The sequence below is a fragment of the Lytechinus pictus genome, chromosome 1 (assembly GCF_037042905.1).
Source record: "Lytechinus pictus isolate F3 Inbred chromosome 1, Lp3.0, whole genome shotgun sequence".
In the NCBI taxonomy this organism is placed as follows: domain Eukaryota; kingdom Metazoa; phylum Echinodermata; class Echinoidea; order Temnopleuroida; family Toxopneustidae; genus Lytechinus; species Lytechinus pictus.
The window spans coordinates 22,414,207-22,421,943 of NC_087245.1; the positions used below are offsets into that span (position 1 = coordinate 22,414,207).

The window sequence follows — 7,737 nt, forward strand, 5'->3', positions numbered from 1 at the left end:
AACAAACCAATTGATACCAGTTAAAATCAACATACATTACTGGTATACTACCAGTTGATTCCAGTTAAAACCCATAAACCAAACTGGGACATATTTTACCAGTTGGAACCCATAGACCTCCCATAACCCACTTGAAACCCATTTACCATACTGGAATATCAAACCAATTGATACCAGTTAGAACCAATAGGCATTACCAGTATATATCTACCAGCTGATTTCAGTTAAAACCCATAAACCAAACTGGAACAGATTATACCAGTTGGAACCCATAGGCCACCCATAACCCACTTGAAACCCATTAACCATACTGGAATATCAAACCAAATGATACCAGTTAGAACCAATAGGACTTACCAGTTGATTCTAGTAAGAACCCGTATATACATATATAATATATACATAAATATATATATATATGTATATAAGAGGCATAGTGGTAATGCATTGTACTTATTTCCAACAGAGTTTATATATATATATATATATATATATATGCATATATATTATATAAGAACTATGTTTTCATACCTTTGTTGTTTTATTTGTCGCTTCTCTTAAACTGTAACTGACTTTTGAAATATTTTTGTAATTGTTGATATCTGCAGTAATCATTCAAATTTCTTATCCGACAAGTCACTGGCTCAATATAGCTGTAACCCACTTTACATAAATATTGATATTTTTTGTACAGATCATATTACTTCAAAGTCCTCTTATCTTTGTTTTTAATTCCTTTTGAGATAATTCTTTATGATTATCATTCATGAATGTGTTTCCTATAACTATTATTATTGTTACCATCAACACAGCGTTACTTTTCTTAAAAAAGCAAGTATTATTTCATACAATCCACTCTTTAATCTACATGTATTGTTATTTATTCAACATTGGTTAAATATATATTTATGTGAAAATGTTCATTATGTTAAAGGTATATACATTTAGCCTACTCCCAACCTTTGCCCGTTCCTGCTTTTGACATTACTCCCCCCCCCCCCCTGTATACTTTTCTTTTTGTATCCCCTTTCCAATATTATACATTAGTATACTTTGTTATATTTTTGTTGCTTATTTGTTTACTGAAATTTTGCTCTGTACAAATTCATGAAATTCAGCCTTTTACCACAATAAATGCCATGCATTTATCCATCCTATATATATATATATATATATATATATATATATATACGTTGTTGTGATTAAAACAGCTCGATTGAGGATAAGAGGAAAAAAATTTCTACATTATAACTAACGTAATTATTCTTTATGTTAATTTTAATATTTCCACCTTGAAAAGTTTCATTAAAGTATGTGGTTCGATATTACCATATAACTTAAATCGAAACATGTTATTCTCAGTGGAATTTTCTAGTTTACATTAAAAAAATTGTTATCCTAGATATTTGTTGCGAGAAAAAATATTTCTTCCTATTTAATCCCTTTTTTCTAATTTAAGTTAAAGAGGACTATTTCACACTATTTTTACAAATCATATAAAAATTAGTGTATTTTTCTTTTTTTTAACTCACTTAAAAAATATTTTTGAAGGTGAATAGAATAGCTATTTTTTTTAATATTTATAACACGCATATTTATTGCTAGTTTACAATCTTACCATGTTAAGCAAGGCTATCTTTATCTTTCAAAGAAAAAGAAAATAAATAAACTAGAAATAAAGAACAAATATTAAGCTAATTCATTCTTAAACTTTCAAAGAAAAAAAAAGCTCCAAAAGCAGAGGCAAAAATCGTCATTTCTTGACTGGTTGCCAACCAAAACCAAACAAGAAGAATTTTTTTATGTTAAGAAGTTCGTATATCTATTTTAAAACTTCTTTCTTGCTTTAGACCCCCCCCCCCCCTTTCATTATTCCTGACTCAGCAGATCTTCCTTCAATCAACGGGCGCGGGCGGGCCTGCGCATGCGCACTGAGTGCCACTGATCGCTATCGTCCGTATAATTATGCAAATTAACCAGCCGCCAAACGCAAACCGCCAATCTAATTTGAATTTGAAAGAGCCATCTTCGCCGCGCCGTTAATTTGCGCTGCACTTTTATCGAGTGCGATAAAGAAGGATAAAGAAGGCCGTTTTAATAATAATTCAACCACTGAAATCACACGGACCAGATTTGGACAATGACTTGAAAGCTAAGACATTCGCAGTAGGCTCTACAGGTAAGTTAACCATTTTCTATGATTGTCTTTTCGTAGTTTGTTAAATGGCGCGGCTCGCAGCTAGCTGCGGTGCTAGCTGTAACGTTACTGCCCCTCAGGCTCAGCGCTGCCTGCCGGGCGTGGATGTGTGGCTGCCATGCCGGTGCAAGTCTGCGCACATACATCATATTGACCTTACGATTTGTGTTAAGATTTAACATTAATTTCTTTTCATTTCACAAAATCTTTCAGTTGATATTGTTCCATATATTGTTATAAGTAAGTATGCAAAATAAATCTATTTAGAAAATGAGAGATCAGAGAGATATGTGATCGAATGTGAAACTGATTTTCTTGGAAAAAATCTGAGACTCAGCCAGTTATGATTTTCAATTTCAGATTTAACATTATGATAGTGGCCAGTGCCTTGTGTCTGCGCACCAATAACTTTACACACGATTTGAGGATTTTGATGAGAATCACATGAAATGCCGAAAATCGAAATTCATTATTTTTTCCACCATTCTAAGAGTAAGAGTCAGATTTTTTCATGAATAGCTGTTTATCACTTTTTGACTGTGTGTATTTCAGGAGAGAGGGAGACCCAAACCACCTGGAGTCATACTGAGCCTCGAGGAGGAGATGAAGTCAGTGAACATGACCTGGGGTACCGGTAGTTTCCAGAAGAAGGCCCAGCTCAGAACCGCCAGGAGTGGAGATCCGAATACTTCGTTGCTGCCCTCCATGCGAGGAGGCTGTAAGTTAGGTAATTCAGATGTCAAGTTTTCTTTTGGGGTCTTTGTGTATCTTCTATTATGAGAATTATGGAAAAGAGATGGTGATTTCATGGTTTTAAAGATGTAAAATATGAAATTCTAGCACTTTTTTTAGGCCTAATAATTTTTTTTTGAGGAGCGCGATATTTTTGTACATGACCCAAGCCTAGTTTCACCACAGATTAATTAATAGCTACACAGCTGTTGCATTTACAATTTTAATAACAATCTACAACAATTGAGCATTTTATAAAATTGAGTGTGTCTAGGAAAGCTTGAGCTCCTCAAAAACAGTGATAAGGAGAGCCATTTATTGAGCTCCATGGAATTATAAACATGAAGGACTGATCTCTGCGACATCGATTTCAGAAGTTACCCCAAGACCAAGTGAACTTACTCATTTTTTAAATAAATATGATGATGTGCTGTTTATCATTATAGTTGAATCATCGATTCACAATCCCATGTATTTTTCTTAATGTGCAAATGGAATTTTACAACACTCTGTAGTAACCCTTGCCCGCCTTAGGTGTAGACATGTATTGCTATTCACTGTAATATAGACGTATTTGTTATTCACTGTTCACTGTACTGATTATTTTTCTCTCCATTGTTTAAAAAAAAAATCTTCAGATACATCGCATCTACCAGCAAAGAATGTGTGCCAGTACAGGAAAGGAATGTACCTGTCGCACATGAACTCTTCAGAGGCAGTGAGGACAACAAGATCTGCAAGCAAGTGATCCTTTTTGTAAGAAAATTTCCAATTTGTACATTTCACAATTAATTTTTTTTAAAGCCTTTGTACACATTTAGAGTATCAAGGCTTACAAAATGTAAAAATTAAATGTTTGCCCAAAAATCATTATGGGGAAGGTGGATTTCCGAGGAAAAATCAAATCTATCTTTGTTTTATACACAGTTGTACGAGCAACCTTATAGGAGGCTTGTCTAGGCTCCGTGATGAAAATACAATGTAAAAATTGATTCACAATCCCATGTATTTTTCTTCATGTGCAAATGGAATTTTACAACACTCTGTAGTAACCCTTGCCCGCCTTAGGTGTAGACATGTATTGCTATTCACTGTAATATAGAGGTATTTGCTATTCGCTGTTGTTCACTGTACTGATTATTTTTCTCTCCATTGTTTATGAAAAAAAATTATTCAGATACATCGCATCTACCAGCAAAGAATGTGTGCCAGTACAGGAAAGGAATGTACCTGTCGCACATGAACTCTTCAGAGGCAGTGAGGACAAGTTCTGCAAGCAAGTGATCCTTTTTGTAAGAAAATTTCCAATTTGTACATTTTACAATTAATTTTTTTAAAGCCTTTGTACACATTTAGAGTATCAAGGCTTACAAAATGTAAAAATTAAATGTTTGCCCAAAAATCATTATGGGGAAAGGTGGATTTCCGAGGGAAATCTATCTTTGTTTACACAGTTGTATGAGCAACCTTATAGGAGGCTTGTCTAGGCTCCGTGATGAAAATACAATGTAAAAATGATAAAATTATCTTCATGGAGTCCTCTAGGCTAGCCAGTGACATGGGCCCATGCCCATCAATTTTAATTCATGCTTTTGCATAACCAAATGGCGTGAATTTGGAACTGGAAGTATAATTTCAGATTGACCTCCGAAATGAAACGTGCACAATTAGTCTGAACTAAAATAAAATTTCCTGAATTTTTCTTAAATCTGGAGGCTGAGGTATTTTTCTATCTTTGAAATTAAATTGGTTCTCGTTGTTTTTTACCTCTGACTTTAATACTAGTATGTGTGGGGGTACCGTAGAAGTAGAATTAAAGGGATGGTCAAGGCTGGAAACATATCTCAATAAATAGAGTAAAATTCACAGAGGAAAATGCTGAAAACTTGATCAAAATTGGATAACTAATTAAGGTTTTGAAATTTAAAGATTTGCATTATTCCGGTGAAATAGTTCTAGGCATGTCTTTATGAATATTCATTAGGTTGGCTGATGATGTCATATCCCAATTGCCCTTTTGTATTTTATTATATGAGATTAGGTTTATTAAGATATTTTTAACCAAGAACTATTGACAATTGGATTGACAACTGATTAGGTGCATTAGTTATTGACGCAACTTATTTCATTACAATGGAGACGCATCATTTACACATGTATGAAAAAATCAAACATTTATGATTTCATCTAGTAACATAAAAAAAGGAAAGTGGAGATGTGACATCAGCCCACCTAATGAATATTCATGACGAAGTCCTGGGGGGGCCACTTACATTGACGAGTAGATACCATGCGCGACCAAAAAAACATGTAAAAAGGATGTCTTTTTCACGATAGGGCACGTTACGTACGTAATGTGATAAGGGTGTCAAAAACACAAAAATAATGAAAAAAGGGTATCTATTTCGCTAGGAAAATTACGTGTTTAGGGTCGAATTCGCGGGGATGATAAAACAAAATTAAAATGTTTTATAAAGGATGTCCTTTTTGCCCCAACACTTCGTGTTTAGAGTCAGATTTACGCGAGGTGTAGAAGGTGGGGTCGTACTAAACCAAATAAGGTAAAGATGACGAGCGAAGGACCCGTAACAATAAAACATTCCTATACTTGTTTAGGGGTTCATTTCAGGGAAAATTTGCCAAGAGTATCGTTTTGTTTCCAATACTTGTTAAGGGTAGGGTTTCACACGCCAATACTTGTTAGGGTGCATTTTCAGAATATGGGAAATATGTGTTTAGGGTGCTTTTCGAGACCCCATGGTCGCGCATGGTATCCACTCGTGAATGGAAGTGGAGATATATATGCAAACATACATAGTCTAAGTCTTTATTATTAAAATAAATGTATAGGTATAAGGTCGAGGCAATTTCATCTCTGCGATGTCAATTTCAGAAGTATTCCCAAGACCATGTGAACTAACTATACATGTTGTAATAAAAATGATGATGTGCTGTCTATCATTTATAATTGAATCATTGAAATATGGAACTTAGAGAAGTTTCACTATCCCATGTATTTTCTTTATGTGCAGATATAATTTTACACCCCTGAAATTTTGTATTATGGTATTCACTGTACTTATTATTTTCATTCCATTGTTTTTTTTTTCTAATCTTCAGATACATCGCATCTACCAGCAAAGATCAAGTGCCACTACAGGAAAGGAAGGTACCTGTCTCACATTTCCTCTTCAGAGCCAGTGAGGGCCCCAAGATCTCAATAAATAATAATTAGAAAAAGACTCCTTTATCATTCCTTTAAAAATAGTACATATTGAAGGTAAATGCTTAGATGCATTATATTCAAATTTTGTCTCCAAGCTAGCTTGTAAAAATTGGATTGACTACATATTTACTGTGTAAGTTTATGATCTTTGTTGACACATAATACAAGAATTATACACAGCATGTTACAGTTTGTAACATAATTTTCTTTCATTAAATTCCCAGTTTTAATACCATATAGATGTTTTTTTGTGACTTGTCATTCTCTGATGTTTTTTGGTACAGATTTCAAGAGACTGAGGGATTGATTTACCAGAGCAAGTTTACAGTCCAATCCTGTTATATTGTGCATGTGGAAATTAACAAGGTTTCAATGCAATGCTACAAATTTACCTTGATTCATTTCATCAGTCCTATGTGCAAGGATAAATATTTCACTTGTCCATGCACATTGTTATAACAGGAGTGGACATTCAATGTAAAGATAATTGAAGATAATTAATTGAAATTAGTTAATAACCGCCTGAGAGGGGGGGGGGTGTTGGCACCAATATTCTAATGTGTGTGTGCGCAAGGAAAACGAAGGAGTGATTATACGAGAAGAGTGAAAGATCAGGAATGTACATATCCACATGATTCATTTTTGTTTATGCTATACATTGCAGGGTGTTTCTAACTGGTACCACTTGACAATTTGTGTTTCCAACTGGTCCTAACTGGTGCTTCCAACTTGTTCTAATTGGCACCAGTTGACAACTGGTGTTTCCAACTGGTTTTAACTGGCACCAGTTAACAACTCATGTTGCCAACTGGTCCTAACTGGCACCAGTTGACAATTGGTGTTTCCAACTGGTTTTAACTGGCACCAGTTGACAACTCATGTTTCCAACTGGTCCTAACTGGCACCAGTTGACAATTTGTGTTTCCAACTGGTTTTAACTGGCACCAGTTGACAACTCATGTTTCCAACTGGTCCTAACTGGCACCAGTTTACAATTGGTGTTTCCAACTGGTTTTAACTGGCACCAGTTGACAACTCGTGTTTCTAACTGGTCCTAACTGGTACCAGTTTCCAACTGGTACCAGTTAGGACCAGTTGCCAACTGGTATTTCCAACTGGTACCAGTTACAATTTGTCAACTGGATTCCAGTTGATTCCAGTATTCCAATTTCCATATTGAATCCAGTTCGCTAACTGGAATCAACTGGTACCAGTACCAGTTGGATGAACTGGTACTTAACTGGTTTTTTTACCTGGGAAGTTAAGCCACTTCAAAAAGACATTGGTTGGCATTGAAATAGCTGGAGGCCATTGTTGAGAGATTGGCTAACAAGAGGGAACGACTGAAACCTGACACATGAAAATGAAAATTTATTAGACAAGTTGCTGACTTGTTATGAAGGCACCAACCAACAACTGGGTCAGAAAAATAAAAATGTATCAAAGCCTCAAGGTGTTCTTGTCTTGTTTTACCAGAGAAGTTTGTGGTGTGTCATAAAATATAAATTGTGTAAAATTGATACTGGTTGCGGTTCTATACAGAGATATTGATATAGTTCATCAGGGACATGTACAGTGGGGG

At 35.0% G+C, this 7,737-nt stretch overlaps 1 long non-coding RNA gene across 1 annotated transcript; it reads left to right on the forward strand.

The window, feature by feature from the left end:
- The first annotated feature begins 2,009 nt into the window (after window positions 1-2,009).
- On the forward strand, window positions 2,010-6,394 carry LOC129260099 (uncharacterized). The gene is made up of 5 exons (XR_010293318.1): window positions 2,010-2,179; window positions 2,750-2,924; window positions 3,568-3,685; window positions 4,107-4,221; window positions 6,050-6,394. It is a non-coding gene; the product is annotated as an uncharacterized LOC129260099 (long non-coding RNA).
- The last annotated feature ends 1,343 nt before the right edge of the window (window positions 6,395-7,737 follow it).